Source organism: Puma concolor, chromosome C2, assembly GCF_028749965.1.
Source record: "Puma concolor isolate L17-30 chromosome C2, mPumCon1.1.hap2, whole genome shotgun sequence".
NCBI classification, from domain to species: Eukaryota; Metazoa; Chordata; class Mammalia; order Carnivora; family Felidae; genus Puma; species Puma concolor.
Window position 1 is genome coordinate 841127 of NC_141675.1, and position 24019 is coordinate 865145.

Consider the following 24019-nt stretch of genomic DNA (forward strand, 5'->3'; position numbering starts at 1 on the left):
TTTATGCTTTAGAGGGAAAGGGGGAAACGAGTGTGTGGAATTCCCAAGAATTTAACTGAAAGAATCACAGCCCAAGGCACATATTTATTTGTATCACAGACAAACTCTCAGATTTGGTTGGAAAAACTTAAAATCATTAGTGTCTGCATTAGTGTCAAATGTGTTATCCGCAGTGTTTTCCAGTGGAGCAGCACATGTTTTAGAAATAAGTGGGAGACCAAAAGGAAGGAGCCAGAAAGCCAGGAAGTGTGACTCAGACATTTGCTTTTAACTTTAATTAGTAAGCCCTGCCAATCTACTTCTCAGAAGGGAAAGCTCATCTCATGCCCTCTTTCTTCTAAAGAGATTTCAAGTTAGTCTCACCCAAGAAGCGAGCCACTTCGTTGCCATTGATACTAGTTAACAACCAAGCTGCACACCAGTCAGCAAAAATATATTGATCAGTGACTGTCTTTCTTTATCCTCGCACCCTCTCATAGGACTCCCTAATGCTAGTGGATTTCTTAAAACTAATCCAAGTCCCAGAAGGTCTGTAAAAGAAATGATGATGTGTATTGGCTCAGAAACAGAATTGCAAAGTGTTTTCCAGTTGGTAGACTTGCAGAGAAGAGGCAGAGGGGGTGGCATGCACAGAAGTGCATACCAAATTTGAGTCAATAAATATTTATTGAGTGCCGACTATATGCTGTTCTGCTGGGACATAGAAATGACAAGCAGAGGAACTGGCCCTCGGTTACCCCAATATTGGACCATAGCTTCATTCCAGGCCCCTCCTTTCTGTCTCACAGGATTGGGGGCGCCCCACACTGCCCTTTTGGCAAGAGGGAGAAATGAAGGGACTCCAACTTGGGATTTCTTCTGCCAGTCGAGAGAAATGGGCTAGAGTCCATCAGAAGTCAATACAGTGTGTGTGCTGTTTAGGGGTGGGGGGTGGGGGGGTGAGGGCAGTTGCCCTTTTGAAAACACTGCTTTGCTAGTTTTCTGTATACTAAATGTTAAGTGACCTCTGGTGGTGTTTTCACAACGCCTTTAGGAGGAATCCCAATGTAAGGCTCCCGAATCATATAGACTCAGAGGATTTATTGTAGCTAACTCTCCTTGTTAGGGGACAAGGCCTCTAGAGTGTCCCACAAGGGTGCTCCCTCATTTCCCATTCTCACTGCTCAAACCTTAGCTTCCACATTTTCCTCTGTAAGCCCTTCCTTTCCCTCCTTCCCAGGACGTGACACCCCTCCCCCAGGCCCCACCCCAAATTACCCTTGGGCATACTTCATTTGGATAGCAAAGATAGGTGTTTTTTTCTGTCCAGGCTTTTTCTGGGTCTTAGAAGAGGAAGTGGGTAACTATGGATGGTTGCAGCCTGGTCATGGCTATTCAAAACCTTTATGGCCTGTGCCCCCTTATACATCCAACAGTTGTCACAGCAAGGTTTTGCTCCCGTCTCAAAGACAAAGGGCATTCAAAGGGTGGGGGAGGTGGAAGATTTTCCAAGTAGGCTTTCCAACTTCTTGGAAGGTGTTGAAGTATCAGTTTTCAGAATGTTAAAATATAAACGCCATAAATTTGATCATCTGAGCTATTATTGTATATCACTCATGGTCCAATCAAGAATTTAAAAAGCATCTAGGTATCTCAAACAAAACCTAATACAGAAAATTGACAGAGCAAAGGAAATCCTCAACAAAATGAAAAGGCAACCTACTGATGGGAGAAAATATTTACAAATAATATATATGATAAGAAGTCTATAACAAAAATATATAAAGAACTCATACAACTCATGCAATAGCAAAAAAAAAAAAAAAAAATTCCAATTAAAAAAATGGGCAGAGGATCTGAATAGACATTTCTCCAAAGAAGACACACAGATGCCCAACAGGTATATGAAAAGGTGCTCAACATCACTAACCATCAAGGAAATGCAAAGCAAAACCATAATGAAATACTCATCTCATTCATACTTGTTGGAATTGCTGTTATCAAAAAGACAAGAAATAATAAGTGTTGGTGAGGATGTGGAGAAAAGGGAACTCTCGTGCAACTGTTGGTGGGAATGTAAATTCGTGCAGCCATGATGGAAAACAGTATGGAGGTTCCTCAAAAAATTAAAAATAGAAATGCCGTTTGATGCAACAATTCTATTCGTAGGTATTTATCCAAAGAAAATGAAAACACTAGGGCGCCTGGGTGGCTCAGTCAGTTAACCAGCTGACTTCAGCTCAGGTCAGGTTGTCACAGTTTGTGGGTTTGAGCCCCGCGTCAGTGTCTGGGCTGACAGCTCGGAGCCTGGAGCCTGCTTTGAATTCTGCGTCTCCCTCTCTTTCTGTCCCTCCCTCAGTCGCACTCTGTTTCCCTCTCTCTCTCTCTCAAAAATAAATAAACATTAAAAAAAAAGAAAATGAAAACACTGATTTGACAAGGTGTCTGTACCCCCATGTTCATGGTAGGATTATTTATGACAGCCAAGATATGGAAACAACCTAACTGTCCACTGATAAAGAAGGTAGAAATGGAATACTATTCAGCCATAAAAAATAATGAAATCTTGCCATCTAAGGCAACATGGGTAAGGATTATGCTAAGTGAAATAAGTCAGGCAGAGAAAGGCAAATACCATATGATCTCGTTTATATGTGGGATCTAAAACAAACACAAATCAAAATCACAGATACAGAGAACATATTAGTGGTTGCCAGATGTGGGGAGCTTGGGGGGGGGGTAGGCAAAATGGGTTAAGAGTGTTAAAAGGACAAAATTTCACCTATAAAAGAAATAAGTCATGGGGATATCATGTACAGCACGGTGACTGTAGTTGATAATATTGTGCTGCATATTTGAAACTTGCTAAGAGGATAGATGTTTTCTTTGTAACTAAGTGTGGGGACAGATGTTAACTAAACTTATTTTTTTTTAAAGCAAATTGGTTATAGAGGCCTTGGAAGGGCTGGAAGAACAATGGGGAAAGGAGTGATACCCTGAGATCAGAAACTACTTGTACCTCTGGGCTGGAGCCCATGAGCTCGCACCTGCTGCTGTGCTGGGAAGATGCTGAACATCCTTAGACCAAGACTGGAATTGCAGAAATGGGCTGTTGGGGTTTCCCTGCTGAATCTGGAATCGCCCTTTCCTACTGCTACGATGCCGCCACACAGGAACCAGAGCAGAGAGCTTCTCTCTTCGTCCTCCTATCTGATCTCCAGCTGATGTCTCTGTTGGCCGAGTCTAGCACGGTATCTGCAGCAGGGAGACTGGGAATATATTTTGTCGTCCTCCAGCCCTGGACTTAGAGTAGCATGTGGAAGGGTGGAAATGAAAGACAACAGGAAATTACCCGACATAGAAACACCCCTCCTACGCTTGACTCTGTGATGTTCAGTACAGATCTTCTGATGTTCAAGAGGCTTGAGGCTAAGGCATGGGGACGGGCATTGAAAAGCTGTGTCCTCTGCTGCCGTTGGCCACGGTATGACATCATCATTCTGCAAGGCGGCTGGGATCTTGGGCCGTAAGACCTGGAGGGAGTCAGCTTTTCTGCTAGAAAGTGCACACAGTTTTCTAGATGCTTATTAAGGTGGCCCTGAGGTCAGTTTGGTACAGCTCCATGAGAAAGAATTTGAGAAGAACACCAGAAAACATTCTTTAGAAGAACACTACAAAAGTGTGATCTTAGGTGCAAATTTGGCTCTTTGTATGCCAAAAAGAAAATATGTTTAGGCAGACAAGATGCTCAGCTTTGTTATCCCAAACCAGCTTCCAGTCTTGGGGAGAATGTGTTTCAAAAGAATATCCCTTTCCCTGGAGTCAGGTGAAATATAGAAACACAGAAACACCACCTAAAATGTTTTTTTATGTAAAAGTACACATTAGGTTCTTTTCTTACAATTTCAAGTTATTTATATTTACATCTGGAAAATATTTAAAAAGCATACAGGGAAAAACAAATTATCATAAACAATTTTTAGTGTATATATCCTTCCACCTTTTCTGACATATACAGAAAACATCTATAGGTCCCTTTTTACGAACATTTTACAAACAAAAATGAATTGTCTGAATATTTTGTAAATCTTTTCCTGCTTAACAAAATTCCATTAAATCGACTTCTACAAAATAATTTTTTAATGGCCTTTTGTAGTCTATCTGCAAATCCTATCAATTTGTACCATAATTTATTTAACCTACTTTATAGGTTGAATATTTAAATTATTTCCTGTTTTTCACTAATGCTATGATAAACATAAGCAAAATTTTTTGGAAGACTTTGAATATTTCAATAAGATAGATTCCCAGAGATAGAAATGTGGAGTCAAAGGGTATGAATGATTTTAAGGCCTTTGACACACAGTGCCAACCAAGAATCTTCCAGATACACTGATCAAATTCTGCCCCAAGCATTCACCATATGAGATGTGAGGTTCTGTCACTTAAGGGAAAAAACAAACAGGGCCGCCTGGGTGGCTCAGTTAGTTCAGTGTCTGACTTCCACTCGGGTCATGATCTCACGGGGTTAGTGAGTTTGAGCCCTCATCAGGCTCTCTGCTGACAGCCTGCTTCAGATCCTGTGTCCTCCTCTTTCTCTGCTACTCCCCTGCTTGCACTCTTGTGTGCTCCGTCTCTGTCAAAAAGAAATAAAAACATTTTTTAAAAAGGATAAAAGAATAAAACAAAACAAACAGCCAATAACAATAGAAAACGCACAAAGGCCATAGAAGACCCGATTTTTGCTTGTCCGAACGATCCGAAACGTTAAATGCCATATTTCACTGATTAGAAGATGTATCCTTTCTCATGTTCATATTTTAACATCTCTGACATCAGTGGGGTTGAGCACATGTCCTCGTCTATGCTGGTCATTCTTGTGCAATTACTAACAGCACTGCCACTGCTTCTTGAGGGTTCCAGTTTAAGTGAATGGCATGATCACCCCAGTTATCTGCTAACCATACAATGTGGCTCGTTCGGACTTTGGACTAGGGAAGTCCTTCAGAAGGAGTCCTAATCCTGCCCTACAGGACGAGGGATGGCTAACCTGGGACTGGAAGGGTGCAGAGGGGCTCCTCTGACGGAGGTCGAGGTAAGGAGAAAGGTCACGCCCAGTGGACGGCCTCACCCAGCAAAGGCCTGGAGGTGGAGGCCTAGAAGTGGCTGAGACATCCAGGGACCGAGGCACGCGGTGGGAGTGGCTAAGTTAGAGCCGCACGGTATTTTGAGCCAAGGGTCCACCTTTATGCACCAATAACCTACGGAGATTTGCATTTGGATGTTGGGATTCTTCTGACCTGAACTAGAATCCAACGCTATTCATGTGTATATAGTACTATATGAATCGAAGGAGACACTGAAATGAACTGGTAGATAGAGACGGCTCGCAAGGCTGGCAGCAACCTCCTTCCAACCGGTATGTTCTACACAGCCCCGAAGAAGGAACCAAGGAACCCTCCTGCCCATCTGCTAGAACACCTCCCAGCTTTCTGAATGGTCACAGACCCACGTCCAGCAACCCTGCAAGAAACGTTAAATTCCGGAGTTAACCTCGTCAAAGTACATGATGGAGATGCTGGTATTGATCCCAGAGGCATTCGACCTCTTCGATTTTTCCGGGCTTTCTTTCATAGAGCAGGGCAGCACATCGGCGCATCCAACAGGGCGCAACGCTCATCTCCCTTCAACCGATCAGGAACCTGGCACGGTTCCCAGTTCCACCACTGACCAAGTAAATCGTCGGATTAAGTCACCTGAGGTTTTTCCCATCAGTACAACAGGGGAAGCACAAACTATAGCCACGCCCCTGGCAAATAAATGAAAGAGATTGCCCAGGAACACACAAAAATCAACCATTCCTTACATCTGAATTCCAGCTGTGTCTGTGCCACGGTGGGGGAGGAACAGCGACCTGGTTCCTTCGCGCTCCTGCCCTCCGCAACACTTCATACGTGCCTGTGCCCAGACGGTGGATCTGACCAGGTGCGTGGCCTCGAGCAGGTCCTGACGCTTCTCCAAAGCTGTTTCCTCATCAGCGAAACAGGAATACTAGTCCTGAGCAGACTCTGCTCCACCGCCAGTTCCATTTCCTGTCCATCCGTACCTTTTTCGGAGAGGTGTTGTCCCAGATGAAGTGCTCCCTGCCCAGGCTGCCTTCGCCCAGTGGTGACCATACGGCCGGCTCCTGTCCGTGAGAGGTGGCCAGAAGCCTGCTGACGTGGCTTCGAGAAGAGTTATTGCTTTCCTTACAAATAGGGACAGACTCAGCTGGCACATGCCTTTTACTCTCTGCCCTTCCCTTTCCTTCGCCTGGGGCCACAGAGGCTGTTCTTGAAGGAGGGGCAGCCGTCCTGCGACAATGAGGACAGGAGACGCGTGCTCGGGCTGCTGGAGCAGGGTCTCGGGTTCCTGACCGCTAACTCCTCAAGCAGCTGTACCAGCCTTGGGCTACTAATTGTCTGGACTTTGTGCCACATGAGGGAAATAAAACTCTTACTGTGGCTAAACCACTCTTCTTGGGTGTCTCCGAGCTGCACCGATACCTACCTGGCAAAGTGGCCGTGAGGACATGAGACGGGTACAAATTGCCCATTTCCCTATCAGGGTGACTACCCGCGGGGAGATGGTCTAGTTTACCTTCGAGAAACTGGCAGATAAGTGCGTGGATTTGCACCGGAACCCAAAGAGCAACTCATCTCCAGCTCAGAATGAAAGCTACTTCGGGAAACCCTCACCTCCTACGTGCTGGCCCTCTGAGCCTCTTGCTCCCACAGGCTGCACTGGTCCTACGTTGAAGTAACTTGAAGTTTGTGCAAAAAGAGTAAGACAGTGAGAAGGAGAATTGGAAAAGAGTGTGTGTGAATGAGGTAGGGCTTGGTCTGGGGGTCACCTGGGACTAAATCAAAGTGTGGCCCAAGAGGGCACCTGATTAGAGGGGCACTCAGTAAGGGGTGCTTAAAGGCACCCTGGGGAGTGTGCTCTCCCTTGACTCAGGCTTGTAGACGCGGCATCTGCGCGTGACTGGCAAAATGCAAATTGAGCTTCCCTCTGAGGGAAAAAGATAGATGTCCCCAAATGAAAATAAAATACCCTCACTCCAATCTGTCTGTGTTCAGATTTGTTACAACCAACAAAGAACGATTGGCCCCATTCCTCCCGAGGAGGGCAGGACCTGGGCAGAAATACATGACCGAGACCCGCTGCGCGCAATTGCCTGCCTCTGTCGTTGCTCGTAGCACCAGGGGCAAGTCTAGTCAGCTGCCACAGCTGAATTTAGCAGCTAATGTTGCTGAAACTTTGAAACAGGAAAACGTATAACGAAAGGACTGGCTTATGAGCTAGATAGCTAAACCATTTAAAACGCTGTCCGGTTTTTCTGGCCCGGAAAATTGCATATAACAAGTACGTGCACTGTCTCCGATTTGTGACGGTTCAACTTATCATTTTCCAACTTCGCGATGGTGTGAAAGTGGTGTGCATTCGGAAGAAACTGTACTTTGAAGTTTGAATTTGGGTCTTTCCACGGGCGAGCGATATGCGCGATCCTCCCTCAGGATGCTGGACGGCGGCCGCGAGCACAGCTCGGGGTCAGCCACGCGGTCGGGAGGCTCAACAATTCCGACTATTCTGTTTGTCACTCTCAGTGTAGACTCAGTAAATTACATGAGATATTCAACGCTTTGTTATAAAACAGGCTTTGTGTTAGATGATTTTGTGCAACCCTAGCTGATGTACTTGTTTTCAGCACGTTTAAGGTGAGCTAGGCTAAGCTATGACGTTTGGTAGGTTTGGGGCATTAAATGCGTTTTCGACCTAATGATATTTTCAACTCATGATCGGTGTATTGGGATGCAACCCCAGGGTAAGCACAGGAAGATCTATAATTACTTTTATTTCAAACAGAAGAAAATACATGTTTTTTAAAGAGAAAATGAGTTTCTCAGAGTCTCTGCAAATGATATGCCGAAGAGATATTTTTTAAGATATTTGATATAATGCCAAAATAAACAGCCGAAATGCCTGGAAAGAACAAAATGGGGACATAATGGTAACAGCTGACATAGGCCAGGCGTTGTGGAGTGCTCTGCGCTGTTCTAAGCAATTTACATAGGTTAACTCATTTAAGCCTCGCAACAATTTGTGAGGTACAATTATTATCCGTATTTTACAGATGAGGTACGCAGCTAATAATAAACGTTTTGCCCTTTCAATGTTAACTATAATCCTTAATAAGAAGTGCACCGTAAAACAAAGCTAAAAATGCCCGCCTGTGGCCTAATTAACAAACATTTTCACCGTCCCTATTTTATTTTTATTTATTTTCTCCCCTTTAACCTAGAGTATATTTCTTCTGCTTTCATAAAGCTCACAAGTAGCCTCAGAGAGAACAAGTAACAACTTGGTCACAGAGAAAATGAGATAGGAAACAGTAGCAACTTTCCTTGGCTCTTGGGGGATTAATTGTCATGGATATTTAATTTAGGATTAATAATTGTTTTAACCAAGCCATTTAAAAATGTGCCAAACCAGCAAGGAAGAGGGGAAATGAATTCGTGATCTGAAATTTGGGGAATAAAGCTTTTCTCATTAGCAAACAGCTTTCTCTTTGTAATGTGAATAAATCTAATGAGGGTCAATTATGCGTTTTATTAAATTTTACAAAACCAGTGTTACTGGATCCCCCTCTGCTCCATACTCCCTCTGCCTTGCCTCCTGCGTTTCTATTCTCATTGCTTAGGATTTCTGCTATTGGAATATAAGTGCCATTCATTTCTGATCTTTATTTCCCACTAACCTCTCATTTTGGAGATCTCTCGAATATGATTATCTGGAAAGTCCAGGCCAAAAGCAGATGCCAATAGTAGCTAATATGGTCTTAAGAAACAAGCCTCTGAGTCATTTGTGGGTGGGGAGTAGGAACAAGGACAGATGGGCAAGAGGGAGAATTATGAAGGTTGGGTATTCACATCAGCAACCTCCGGGTCCCTTTACCCATTCAGCCAATGGACCCCGAGCATATGTTATATGCTAAGCACAGCACAGGCACAAGAGAACAGGACACAGTCCTTGCCCTCCAGAAACTCACAGCGTCACAGGAATTCACGGCAGGTTAATTTCCTTCAGTGAAGAAGAATCTGGCAGTGACGATATTGCCTGACTAATCCAGTCGAAGCCTCTCCCAGTTGGGTAAATTGGAGAATGGGTTAAAAGTAGTGGCAGTGACGGGACAGCCACATAATTTTGCCTTTTTCTTCCGGATGATCTGGAGAAGTCCCAACAACGCTTCCCTTTAGCCACGGGTACCTGATTTTATCAAACCACAATGCCTGCTTTGCCAGAAGCTTCCGCCACCTCTCACTTTGCCGTGGGGAACTCTGAGCCTCACTCTTGCCCAGTCAGCTACTCAGGGGCCTGCCAAAGTTCCTTCTCATGAACACTGTTATCTTCATTTCCATTTGGAAGGGAAGAAAGAGGCTGCACACGCTCCTCTGCTTGGCTCTTGACAAAAGAAGAGGACTAGAGGTGCTGCAAGATACTGCACATCCCTTCCACAATTGTTACCTTTGTGGTCTTGTTGAGGACTCTCTCTTTCCCCGGATGTCATCTGGAACATCTCCGGACTCTCAGACCCCCAGACTTCATAAATATTCCTTAGGAAGTGGCCACCAGCCCCCAGTCGAGCGATTAAGGAAATGCCTTGAGTGCAATTCAATAACTCTGAAGGTCCTTCAGCATCTTTCTGGTCCAGCCAGTGTTTCCACCATCTCTGCTGCAATCACTTTCTTCACTATTATAATCTTTCCTTGTATTTTGTTCTTAGGTAAATGAAAGAAAATCCCTATATCCCCTATTAGAGTTTCAACCCTGCTGTCTTCCCTTCTGGCTTCCCTTCTGGAGAGTTCCTTTAAAGGAATTGTGGGAGATCTGAAACGGGGATTAAAACTAAGCAAAGCGTAGAGCATTGTGCCCAGGCAGAGGACCAGGCAAGCCCACAATGAGATCAGTAGTGCCGTTCTCCGCCCTTCTTCCGTGCTCCTGCCTCAGCTTCCCCACGAGGGCCTCAGCTCCTCCCAGCGACTTGGGTGGAAAAGAGCTGACCGCAGGCCCTCCTTGGTGACAGACACTCTCCGTGCAGTGTTTGGAAGGCAGCAGTGGGATGTCGCTGACTCCAGCTCTCACCAGCATCACTGCGGGGGGCCAAAGGCACGAGACAGGAAGTCAGCTGCTGAGCTTATGAAAGGAACAGGACTTTTGCTTTTGGCTCAGTGGCCAATGTGTCCTTAGCCTTTGTCTGTTATCATGACTGCCTTTGATGTCAGAACTTTCCACTTTGCCTTCAGGTGCGAAATGCATCATTTTACCTGAGCATATTGAGGTGCTCAAAAATAATGGCAATGAGTTATTTCTATCATTAAGCTTCAGGAGGGCAAGACCCAGGTTTCTCCGACAGTTTGGGGATCAGCTCTGCCTCCTGCCCCCTGAAGCCTCGTGCAGTTACAGCCCTGCCGAGCCATGAGTCCCCTCGCTGCTTTGGCCTGCAGCATCCCTCCACAAACTGTGTGCTCTCTGCTTCCCTCTCTGGGGCTTCCCTTGCCCCAAGGGGAAGGCCCACATGTAGCATGAAAACATGTTGTGCCAGGTCTGGCTCACGGGGGAGGGCTCTGGGCATCAGCCCCCGAGGAAGGGGGGTCGTGGACGCAGGTGTGGGCGGAGGAAGAAGTCCGGCATGACGCTGTCCCGAGGAGACCCTGAGCTGACCCTTCAGCACGCCCTGGAGCTGGGATGGCCCTGCAGAATTGCCCAGCTTAAGGGGGTGGGTTAGACCTCTATGTCTCAGCAGTGACAGACTGTCCCCTGGAAGGAAGTGGGTCCTTGGATGAGGCAGTTTTCCTCCCTGAGACATCCCCAGGACGGCTGATAGTGGACAGACATTCTTAGGCAACACTACCAGCACCGGGGGAATAAGTCTTCCTCTCTGCAGGGAAATCTGGGGGTCACCTCAGCACCCACCATGCACAGCCCAGACATGCAAGAGAGTGTCAGTCCTTGGAGGATGGGAACTAATGGATACCTGGAGACCTGCAGGGGACAATTCTGAGAAGCGTCCTCTAAGATCCCAAGAATGTCTATTGGGGTTTTTAACCCCAGTTGCTCATAGTGACGTCCTCAACCTGACGATTTTCCTTTCTCCCTGTCCCACCTCCCTCACTCCTACTTTCCGGAATCGCCTCCCAGAGAAATCACCTGCACCCACGTCCTCATTTCAGAGTCTGCTTTTGGAGTGGGGAGGACTCAGGCTGTGACACATGTGCAGCATGATGTCAATAAAGACTTAGTAATAACAGCGCTCACCCTGTACGGCTTTGTGAAAACAAGCTGGGATCTGCCATCAGAGAGATGAGTATCAACCACGCTGTTTCTTCAGACAAACTTTCCAAACAGTTGCAAAGGAAATGGTGCGAAGAGGGTAGGAATGAGATTGGAAACAAGACTTAAAAATCGGAGACCAACTGGACTTCATGAAACTTTTAAAACTGTGCACCAAGAGACATGATCACAAAGCAAAAGGCAATGCGCAGAATGGGAGGAGATATCTGTCACTGATATATCCAATAAGGGAGTAATCTCCAGAGTATGTACAGAATTCCTAAAACTTAACAACAACAATAAAAACCAAATAAATCAATCAAAGATAGGCAAAGGACTTGAACAGACATGTCTCCAAAGAAGATATACGAATGGCCAATAAGCACGTGAGAAGATGCTCAATGTCTCTGGTCATTAGGGAGATGCAAATCCAAACTGTAATGAGATACCCCCTCAGACCATGCGGATGGCTACTATCAAGATATTGGAAAGTAACAGATGTTGGCAAGGATGTGGAGAAAAGGGAATCCTTGTGTGCTATTCGTGGAAATGTGAAGTGGCCTGGCTGCTGTGGAAAAGTGTGGAGGTTCCTCAAAAAATTAGAGCTAGAATTACCATACGACCCAGCGATCCCACTTGTGGGCATGTATCCCCCCAAAATGAAAGCAGGGTCTCGAAGAGGTATTTGTACACCCATGGTCATAGCAGCATTATTCACAAGAGCCGAAAGGTAGAAACAACCCAAACGTCTATTGATGGATGAACAAAGAAGCAAAATGTGGTGTATACGGACAATGGAATATCATTCAGCCTTAAAGAGAAAGGAAATTCTGGAATATGCTACAACATGGATGAACCTTGAGGACATTATGCCGAGTGAAATAAGCCAGTTAGAAGAAGATGGATATCGCAAGATTCCACTTTATGAAGGGCTTAGAGCAGTTAGAATCCTAAAGACAGAAAGTAGAAAGGGAGTTGCTGGGGGCTGGTAGGGAGGGGAATGGGAAGTTACAGCTTAACAGGTACAGAGCTTTGACTTCATAAAGTGAAAAAAGTTACGGAGATGGATGGTGGTGGTGATTACATAGCAGTTTAATACTACGGGACTGTGCACTTTGAAATCACTAAGACGATAAGTTCATGTTATGTGTATCTTATCACAACACAAACATTGGGGGGAAAATTAAGAGTTGAGAAATCAGAGGAGGCAGAGAAGCAGTAGCCAGGAATGAAAATCCAAAATTGGCCTGGGTTCAAACTGCGTTCCACTTATTAAGATTCCTGATGGGCAGTTAATCTCTCTGAGCCTCAATGGCACCACATCTGTAAAGTGGGACCAATGACAGAGACCCCCTAATAGAGCTGCTTGGGGGTCATATGAGGGACGAGGCTCCCTCCCGTGGCGCTTTCTGTGGTTTGCCACTTTTCAGCCATGAGACTTTGGGTGGGCATTCAACCACCGAGAACCTGCAAAGTGGAGATAGGAAAGAGTATCTCTGTAAACTGAGCATTCTTTTTTTTTAATATGAAATTTATTGTCAAATTGGTTTCCATACAACACCCAGTTGAGCATTCTTTATTTGAGTTCTCAGAGAAACAGGGTTGCATGGTGAGCAGAAGTGGACGTCAGGATCAAAAAGTCACTTCTCAGCCATCACTTGTGTAATCGGTTCCCGTCGAAATGCCCCTGTCTACGCCGGCCCTACAGATATAATGCCGATCAATTGCGAAGAGCAATCACAGTGGCTGTGCCTATCTATCACAAGGTTGATAAATGTGAGGTGACAGTTCGCTAAAGTCACATGCAAACCCAGCAAAACCAAAACATCTTGCAGAGTTAAACTAGTTAAAAGTTGAGAAAGAGAATGATGGCAAGCTCTGGAGAAAAAAGTAACACTCGATTCCACCTGTGTCCTAAGAGCCGGTCATCATTTGTCGTTTGCTCATCTAACAAAGAGTTGTCACATGGCCGCCAGCTCCGGGCGATACAGCAGACCAGCACTGCATTAATAGTACAGTTGTGTAAGGCAGGAGACAAAACATCTCTGAAATGTTTTGTTTCACTTTGGAAGCTTAAAAAGATGCTGTTCTGATTTTTTTTTCACTACTTGAAATGACATTTGGTTCCCATTTTAAGTGGATTTACTTTAAGAGGCCTCTTTAAGATGCAGGTTATTCTGTTTCTGTGCTTCTTAAGTCTCAGAGTGTTTTACAGAATCAGGTGACATTAGGTACCTGTCAACACTTCACATTTTCTAACCAACATGACAGGGAAAAGTGACTTCCCCGGGGGACCTGCTTCTGTAGTATGGCATGGCTTAGTGAGAACCCCTCCCCTGCTTGGAACTATTATTTTTATTATTTTAGGTGTAGAAAGAACTGAAGTTACAACATATTAGCATCATTGCTCTGTAGGAATCATTGCTCCTGTCCTATTGATTTATCTTCCTTTTTATCACTGATCTCTCCTTCTATTCCCTTCTTCCCCTAGGCATCCACTTCAACGTGTTGGATGAAAACCCTTGGATAAGTTATGCTTCTTTGTAGAATATAGTGTTGTTGTGTTTTAATTTGTATATATGGTACTGAAACTTGCTGTTTCTTTCTTTTTTTCACTCAACACTGTGTTTTAAGAGTGTGCCCTGCGGATAACATCACGTTATCCAGTGTGTCCAAGGACCCGCCCCTGGGTTGCCTCCAACTCTTTCCTACCGGATAACACAGATGTGAGTATCCTTATAAATGCCCCCGTCAATCCTATCTGAGCAGGTCCTTAGGATATTATCTAGGAGAGGAGCCATCGGTCCTAGGGCATAAGCCAGATAGGTTCCCTGAATGACCATCTCAGTACACCCTAACACCGGCAGTGAACAGAATTTCCCATCTCCTCACAACACCATCGGCCCTCATTGTTAATTGCCTTTCTATTTATCCTCTGTTCTGATGGATGTAATATGTTGTGTCCACTGTTTTAGTTGCATTCACCTGACTCCATTAATACGAGTTTGAGGATCTCGCCTGTGAATTGGCCACACATATCCTTTCCCCACTCTCTATTAGGTTTCTTGTGCTTTTCTTATTAATTTGCAGGAGCTCTTTGTAAAGTATAAAAATTCTTTACCTTTTTAGATCATGGTGACTATATTTTTCCAGGCTGATACCTGTTCATATTTGTTTACCAAACAGAAATCATTTTACCTAATATAATTAGATCCATTGTTCTTTATTTGCCTTCTGGTTGCTCATCTTTGGCTCTGAAGATCTTTCTCATACATGTTCCTCTATTAGCTTTACCATCTTCCCTTTTACATTTCAAACTTTAATCAATCTGGAGTCTTCCCTGTCAGGGTATGAGGACAGGCTGTAGCCTTACTTTATTACTCTCCTCCTTTTTTAACTCCTGTTTCTTGTCACAACTAAACAATCCATCCCGATCCCACGGCTTTGTGACACTACCTTCATCATTGAACCAGTTTACCATATAAAAATGACCCGAGTTCTATGCCCTCTGTTTGTTCTTTTGGTCTATTGTATTTTTCGACCCTCTTATTTTATGTTTAAAAAATCTTTAGGGTTGCATATTCTGTTTCTTAATATAATATTTTCTGTAACATAAACCCCAGATTTTAAACACCATAGACTTAAGTTCCAAGGCCTTTTAACTTACAGATAAAGAGCATGGTCTCCGCCATCATAGGGAACAGTGTTCGAATCCTGCCTTTACCACTCAACATCCATGTGACATTGCTTAGCAGTTTCCTATTGCTGCCGTAACAAATCACTACAAACTTAGTAGAATAAAGCAATACAAATAGTTCTGGAGGTCATATGTCTAAAGTCAGTTGACAGGGTTTTGTTCTTCCTGGAGGCTCTAGGGAAGAATCCATTTTCTTTCCTTTCTAGCTTCTTCTTCTTCTATTTTTTTTTTTTAACGTTTACTTATTTTTGAGAGAGATAGAGTGTGAATGGGGAAGGGACAGAGAGAGGGGGAGACACAGAATCCAAAGCAGGCTCCAGGTTCTGAGCTGTCAACACAGAGCCCGACACAGGGCTTGAACACACAAACCAAGATCATGACCTGAGCCGAAGTCAGAAGCTCATCCGACTGAGCCACCCAGGTGCCCCTCCTTTCTAGCTTCTAGAGGCTGTTTATATACTCCTGAACTCATGACCCCACATCTTCCTGACCTCTGCTTCCTTGTTGCACTTCCTTTTCTGACTCTTCTGCCTAACTCTTTTCCTCATAAGGACTCTTGCAATAATCCAAGATAATCTTCCCGTCTCAAGGTCCTTAACTTAATCATGCCTCCCATGTGCCTTTTGCCTTGCAGGGTAACCATCACAGGCTCTGGGGGTTAGGACATGGACATCTTTGCAGGGGGCATTATTCTGCCCACCACACCTTGGACAGGTAAGGTAACCTGTGTGAATGTCAGTTTCCTTATCTTGAAAATGGGGATGATACAGTAAGTAGATGATGTCCGCTTGGCATGGTGCTGGGAACACAATGGATGCTTAATAACTGGCAAATATTTTTATCCTCATGCACCGTGTACGGCACTTGGAGAAATTCAGAGTAGATGAGGCATTTTGTGAGAGAAATGTTGGATTACGGAAAATAATCGTAACAGATCATTTTATTAGTATTTTTGGTACTAAACCAAGTGTCCTATTAAAGCCCAGGGCTTGTCTGGTTGTCATGTTCTAATTGTCATCCCGGTGAGTGGAGTCAAAGTGTTTTACTCTGTGTTTGAAACACATAATCTCTGATGTTCCCTGAATTCTCTGAATTCATAGGAAACCAAGATTTTATCACCAGCTCTCTTTTGCTGGAGAGCAGGCATTGCATGGTTTCAATAAAGAAAATCACAGAGGACTGAGTCTGGTGTTCATAAATCAAGGTCTGTGTGTGAGTGATCTCAGGGGACTTAATTTGGCAAAGGGAAGTTCCCTGAATCAAGGCATATTACAATTTGTGTCTAATCAGATTAAGTAGATCAAGGAAGAGGGGGATCGTGTCATCCCTTGCAAGGCTGTACATTTCCAGAGCAGGAGCCATCAAAAGGAGGAGTCTGGATGTCAAGAGTAGGGTGGTTGGAATGACCAAGTACAGGCCGATCACAAGGCCAGCATCAGGAGCACTGCAATCCCAGGAAGATTTCATCCTGGTACAAAACCAGCGTTTTGGAATCCTGAGAATGTCGTTTCTGGCACTGGAATTAGGTTGCCTGTGTTTGAAACTGATTTATTAGCTGTGGCGTTGGGCGATGTTCTAATCTTTCTGTGCCTCGGTGTCTCCCTGTTCCCAAAATGGTGAGGCTATAATGCACATCCCTGGCCCCTATGTAGATTGAATGAGTTAATCTATTCAAAGTGCTCAGCCTCTCTCACTCAGCACACAGTTAGCTATTAGTATTGTTGTGATTGGCTGTCTCTCAAATGAACTGGGTATCTTCCGAGGCTCGCAGAGGTTGAGCGATTCATGCATCACACTGTCGTCAATTAGGGACACATGACCAGGATTCCTTGTCTAAAGCTGCTCCAACTGGAGAGAGTTACTGCAATCTAGAGGATGTTATGAGATTGGGAACAACAAGGGCACCGCCTCTCCATTGTATTATGATTGCAAACGAGTCCAGGTTGCAAGTCTTTAAAAAAGCGGAGCTCCACTGCTCTCTGCAGTCAAACTCACCTTGGACTCTGTGGATCGAGAGCCAACTTGGCAGATATGAGACATTAACAGTGTATTAGTTGTGGTAGGCTCACTGCTGTAACAAACACATATTTCTATGGCTTAATAAACTTGCCATATTTCTATGGCTTAATAAAATTGCCTCTACCAAGTGAAGTCCAGAATAGGTGTTCCTGCTGTGCGGGCAGCTCCCCTCCAAGTAGCGATTAGGGACCCAAGCTCCTAACACCTTGAGTTCTGGAAATGGTGCCGTCATTTCCATTCCTGTTCCACGGGCTGCCGTCACATGGATACTTATGAACTGCAAGGGGATCTGGGAAATATGGTCCCGCTGTCGTTCCCGGGGAGAAGAGGACACAGATTGGATGACTACCTAGTTGGTTTTGCTGGAGAAAATGACATTTCTTCAGAGGACCGAAAAGAAGCTCAGACAAAATTTCACCTGCCAGCTTCCCCTCAGGTGAGCCCCCACCATCATCACCCCTTAGATTCAGGGAACTGCCCAGCCGGGAACGACCGAAGCTTGCCATCTACCCAAGATCACCTGTGTCCCTAATGAACCACCAAGGATTTGGAACCAATGGTATCTTTCGGTTTTTGATGGCAGGGAGAATGGGGCAGTGAAAGCAAGACCAGGAAGCAAGCAGTGGATATTAAGGTAGCAAAAATGGGAAGGCTAAGAGGAACAATTGCTTTGAAATTAAAATATAATTTTTATTATGGAAGTATTTAAGCATACAGAAAAGTAGAAAAATAGTCTTACTACAAACATCGAAGTAAAAGAGTTAGAACCGCATTTAATTATGGAATAAAAGAAAAATATCCGTAATTCCACCACCTTCCAGCCAGTAATTGCTATGGTGTATTTCTTCCTAGTTTGTTTTTTTGTTTTTGTTGTTTTCCTCCCGACTGTAGGTTTCCTCGCGGAGTTGTAAAGAAGAGAAGAGGCTATGATCCGGGACTGGGTAGCGTGTCCTTACAGCGGGCAGGGGTGGATTACCCAGAGTCCCCTGTGCTGTGTTCTTCACTCTGGGGGGCATTTCACGCTTTTCCAATTCTCCAGCAGAAATGAGGGGGGCGGGAGGTGAGGAGCACGAAGAAAGAGGATGCATAACCCCAGTCAGTCGTACGTTCAGTTTGTTAGCAACTCTGCTGGAAAGATTCCACGCAGGAGCGAGTGGAAACGCTTCCTCAAAACCACTTTCTCAAGGTGTCTCTCGCGCGGCTCCTGTAGCGAAGACAAACCCGTCAGCAGTTTCAACAGGTGGGGGCGTGTTGCCCCTCAGCTGCACGCCCCTCGGGTGGGGACTGACCCGGTCCCCAGAGGATGCCAGCAGGTGGTGCCTCAGCGGCCCCGGATGCTCGATGGTACGCTCTTAACATCCCTTCCCTCCCTGCCTCACTTCCCGCAGTGGCGGGAGGATGCGCCAAGGACTGGCCTCCGACCCGAAGGGTACAGTTACCAAGGCTGGCCGCCGTGCCACGAGGCCCCCGGCTGTGCCCGCGCGAGGCCTTCTTCCCGCGGACTGCTCCAGTCGCTGACTGTCACAAGGACCCCAACGCAGGTCGTTCCCAGGGGAACCGGGGCCCCCTGATGCCGGCTTTGCTACCTCTCCTCAGCCTGGCAGGCAGTGTAAGGCCTTCCTCCTCTCCTTCACTTCGGGCCAGACTCACCTTTGCCGGCTGGTCCGCCAGCCCTTCTGGCCTCATCTGGCTCCCACCCCGCTGTCCCGCCCATACGTGTTTCCCTTAACAAAATCCTCGTACGTGTAATTCCACTTGGCACCTACTTAGAAAATCCAGACCGACACACCTCCCCTACTCCCCTCCTTATGCTTCCTAGAATCACCTTCTCAAGTAAACAGCTTGTGCTGGACTCTTGTTGTCAGCATCTACTTCCGGGGAAGCCGGCCTAGAACAGAAGACACTACGGAGAAACTGCCCACACCACTCCCACTCATCACCCCGGAGCAGAATCTAGTCACATGGCCACATTGGACGAGGGAGGCCGGGCCAAGCAGTCTTCTAAGATGGGCCATGCGCGGGACGATGGATGTTAGGGGACCTGACGGCACTGTGGCTACTCCTTACTCAGCCTTCAAGGCCTGTTTAAATTCCTCCAAGGCCAAGGTTCTGGAGCAGGACGTAAAGAGGTAGAGCCCTTGGACAAGTCTGTGCTGATAGAAATTAATCAAAATCAGCCCAAGTCTAACTTTATACTATAACGATTACTGTCTGCCCAAGACAAAAATCATGAAGTGTGTAAAGTATATGCCCTGAACGTAGCCCACCCTTCGGGCCATGGCCCCTTCTTTCCCTTTCAAATTCCCTCCGGAGCGTCAGCTGCCCAGAGCCCCTATTGCAATGTCCCAGCCCAGGCACTGATTCACCAACCCATTTCTCCTCCTTAACACATGCCTGTTCTGTTCCCCAAGGCTCTGCATACTAATGATGTGGTAAGTTAATTTAACCTAAAGACGATAGTGGTGGCTGAGGCTTAACCGTGACAGCAACCGGACGGACACGTGTGGCGCCTAAGTAGAGCCTGTTAAGGCCTTATCCAGAGGATGGAACGGTCACTTGCCTGGCGACTGCCACTGAGTCCTAGATTCCATGTGACAAGCAAATATTACCTGTCTTAGGCTTTTCTTCCAACGCAGATAGCAGAAGTCAAGGCCAAGGCGTAAGTGGGCCGCCCCAAAGAAGGATCTCATAACCCAGCAAGCTGAGACTCCTTAAGTTTTGTGGTCTGTTTTCCTTTGGGCCATGTTCTTTGGAATTTTTTTTTTTTTTCTGTCATGTTCAAGAAAGAAGCACTAGGTCCTTTGATTCAACACTAAACTGTTCACAACAGTTATCTCTAGAGAGAGAGATTGTAGGGCAGAGGTCAATGCCAAGTTATTATATTTCTACAGAGTCTGAATTTTTCATACCAAGCATATCAAGTTTTGGTAACTTTAAAAAATAATGTAGTTTATGATAAGCCCTTTGCCTCACCCTGTGGTAGGGACAAGGCATCCGTCCTATCTATTCTTGAGACGGCCTCTTTGTCTTTGGTAACTGATGACAAAGCCAATCATTAGGGTCTTCTCTCTTGGGAATGCATTGGATTCCTTCCTGCCGTCGTCTTTTTCTAACACGATATGAACTGTCCCTCAACCTTACCACCCACCCCATTGGTCAGCGGTTCTGATTTATTTAAGTAAAATTTCAAGTAAAATTAGAATGGAGGCCACATGCATTTGTCTGCAGTGCCTCGGCTTAGTGCCTAGTATAAAGTCGATCCTTTATAAATGTTTTTGAGTAATGGCTGAGCCCTCATATTCAAGGAACTCCTCACGACCGCAGAGTTTTAATAAGGTGGCCACTGCAACTAGCAATTCCTTGATGAGCTTCACCTGGGACATCCACCAAGATGCCGGATACAGTTGGAAGGGGGACATGATGGCCTGAATGATGGTATAATACTACAATTAGGAGTAACATTTGTGAAAACAACCACCCCTGCCCTCCTTACCTAGTCACTGGGTAAGGTGCGTTAGGCTTCAAGGAGAAATTACTGGCCACCATCTCAGACTTCTGGGGGAACTTCAGAAACTAAAAATAAAACATAACCAGGGTTTTGTGTTTTGTGTTTTTGACAATGGCATGTCCTGGGCTGCATTAGCCACGTCAACACTCTCAGAGACGGCTTTCCTGACCCCTTTTTTAGGCCCCATTACCTGCCATTTAACTTTTGAAGTGATTTTCCAAATTTCACACCTTTGAGCCCCTAGCCTTTTGCCAACGTGGTTGTGTGTCGTGAGAGAGGGGACGGCTTCACGGCACAGCAAAAGCAGATATGTCAAAGTCCAACCCTGGCCCTGCCGGTCCTGGCCCTGTGACCTTAACTCACTGAGCCTCAGTTTTCTCCTCTGTTAAATGGTGTTAATAATGATAGCTGCCTCTAGCGTTTGTTTTAGGAATTAAATGACATAATCTACCTTTTTTTTTTTTTCTTTAAAGCACTGGATACATAGAAAGCACTTAATAAATGGTAACCACTGTTAAAATCATCATCATCAAAAACTTGTCAATGAGTCCAGAAGGACCTGAGATATAGGCCCGGAAAGTCTCTTTTAAGCCCAAGAATACTAAAACGAGTAGAGTTCATTCTCCTAGGCCTCATGTTCCGTTCTTTGTAGAACTGGGAGCTGGGTGGGCTGGAGCAAAGGAGTGGGGGGTGGGGTGGGACCGCAAAGGGAGAATGAAGCCCGCTGATGGTAGGTTGGTAGTTCAGAAGCAACAATGCCAGCAGAGAGGAGACAGGAATTACCAAGAGTCCTGATGCCAGCTCTCTGCTGACATAATTAATGAGGCTGTTGTGCCAAAAATGAAGCATGTTGTTAATACACAGACTCGTTGGGTGCACAAGGGAAATGCAAATAAAAGTTTTGCCAAAAGGAGAGTGGGGTCAAATTGGCTCCAAAAGGAGACCACGCTATCTGTAAGACAATAATGTACAGATAACAAAACCGAGAAGAAAAGGGGTAAAAAGTAATTGATTTCAAACACAGGACCAACAGCCAAAAGATGGTGGGCTTTTAACACTATTATGTGGTGATTTTACTCTTATCTTTTTTTTTTTAAGTTTGTTTGTTTATGTATTTACAGCACGCGCAGAAGCAGGGGAGGGGCAGAGAGACAGGGACAGAGAGAGAATCCCAAGCAGGCTCAACACCCTCACCAACTCGTGAACGGTGAGATCATGACCTGAGTCAAAATCAGGAGTCCCAAGTCACCTACAGAGCCTCCCAGACGCCCCTACTTTAGGTTCTTCACAGTGTGTCCAATTGGTCAAATTCACCTGTAACTAAATTCCAATGGAGTTTTAGCATTCAGGATTTTAATACGCATTCCATAGGATATATAAGAGAAAACTTCAGAGATTGAAGATTCTCTACTTTGAAGAGCTCTTGAGCCCACATGAAAAATTTGAGATTTCTGTGCCTGCCGGTCCCGTCATAAAAACAAAATGATTATCCGTTTGCCATTGACGTCTTCCCAAAGGTGGCTTCCGTTTTCTTTGAAAAAGGCCCTCCTGAATCACGTGGGAGGGATCGGGCCCCTGGGCTGCCTCTGCTGCGGGGGTGGGGGTCGGGGCGGGGGAAGGCAGGGGTAGGAGCGTGAGGTGCCGCTGAGGGCAGGGGAGCGGAGTCGGCCCCCTAGAGGCAGTTGCTCTGGCAGGTCTCGAGCAGGTGCGTCGCCCCAGCTGCGAGCCCCGGCCCCGCGCCCTGACCTTGGCCGCGCAGGGACCGCCCCTCGGGGGACCGGCTGGCTCAGCGGACCTCCCGCGGGGGGGCCAGGACGGCGGGGCTGGGGGGGGGGGGCACTTGCCGGGGGGCGCTCTCGTCTCCCCTTCCCCCGTCGCTACCCATCCGGCTCGCTGCCCACCACGCTCTTATCCCGCCTTCTTCCCCGGCTTTTACCGGGCCCGGCGGTGACCCCGAGAGAACGCTCGGGGATCGAGAGGCGGTTTTAGGCGGCAGAATGCGGAAAGGTCTGTGTTATTTCTTTACAGTTCATTTACTTTTCTTTTGCATTCCGCCGGCTGCCGACGGTCTGGTGACAGCAAGAAATACTTAGAAGCCGGCGCAGGTCCGCGGAGCTGGTGGCGGGGGCCGGACGCGCCGCGGCTGCGCGCACGCGCGCGGGGCGGGGGCGCGCGCTCGGGGGGCGGGCGCGTGCGTGCGCGCGCGCATTGTTTCCGCTGGAAACGGGGCCCCCGGCGGACGTTTGGGTGCGAGCGCGGTAGCCGTCGCCGGGGTTTGGGCGCCGTGGCCCGCGAGGCGCGCGGGGGGTTCCGGGCGCTTCGGCCGGACCCGAGGCGGGGTTTTCCGCCGACGTTCGCTGAGCGCTTACTCTGCGCCCGGGCACCGCTCTCACCCTTCCCTCGGCTTCACCCAGGTTATCCTCAGTGACCACCCGGGAAAGGAGGTGCCGGTGTCCCTCTCGGGTTCCGGAGGGGGAAGCGAGGCACTGAGAGGTTGAGCCGCAGAGCTGTTGAGCTCAGCGTGGCTTCGGAATCTCCATCTTGCCGGCCGCTCCTTATTTCTTAAAGGCCGGAGCCCTTGGTCTCCTGTTGGAGAGTCGTAGAGTCATGGACCCGTTTCACGTCCCTCCAGGTCAAACACCATTTCGGTTCATCCGAAACCCAGAGGCCGCTCACGAAGGCGCAGAAGGCATCAGAGTAGCTGACTGTGGCTTGGCAAAGTGGGATCTCGCAACGCCTTATCTAATAAAGGTCACCGTCATTTTAAACCTACTGGTAGCATCTTTTATTCTAACTGTAACATTACATATAGTTGAACACGTTTGATTCTTGATTCCTATTAGGAAAATGTAGGAGAGCACAAAATCTCAGCGCCCCCTATACCATAGATTGTTGAAAAATCCTTCCAGTCATTTTTCTATGCATATGTATTATAATAAATTAAAATGGCTATATTAAACAATTTAAAACAGTATAATGTACATTCTGCCTTACACTCTTTTAAATTTAACAATACGTCAATGAACATTTCCCTGCCAGATATTCTCCTACACCTCTTTTTAATGACTATTTCATTATACGATTTTGCCATAATTTAATTGCTAGCCTTGTTTTTTTAACATTTAGTTTTGCTATTATAAATAGTGAACATCAGAATGCAGTAATCTTTGACACACCTTGACTATTCCCTTAGGACACATGGCTAGCAATGGAGTTGCCAGGTCAAAGAATATCACGGTTTCAAAGGGGTCACATACCTTCCAGAAAGGTAGACTCAGTCCACACACCTCTAGGTAGAATGAATGTGTCCATTCCCCCCACCCCCACCCCCCACCCCCGCCTCATTCTGGCTCATTGTTCAAGAGACTCTGTTAAACAAATGACACACTTAAAGAAAAAATACCTATGTAATGTTGGAATGTGCGGGGCTTCAAGAGAAAGACTAT

The 24019-nt window shown here is 46.2% G+C and overlaps 2 long non-coding RNA genes across 2 annotated transcripts; one reads left to right on the top strand and one right to left on the bottom strand.

The window, feature by feature from the left end:
- Positions 1–17730: 17730 nt before the first annotated feature.
- LOC147577028 (uncharacterized) lies at positions 17731–22704 on the bottom strand. The gene is made up of 3 exons (XR_015255903.1): positions 22611–22704; positions 20559–20638; positions 17731–19901 (listed from the first exon to the last, which is right to left on the bottom strand). It is a non-coding gene; the product is annotated as an uncharacterized LOC147577028 (long non-coding RNA).
- On the top strand, positions 22440–23341 carry LOC147577029 (uncharacterized). The gene is made up of 2 exons (XR_015255905.1): positions 22440–22580; positions 23206–23341. It is a non-coding gene; the product is annotated as an uncharacterized LOC147577029 (long non-coding RNA).
- The last annotated feature ends 678 nt before the right edge of the window (positions 23342–24019 follow it).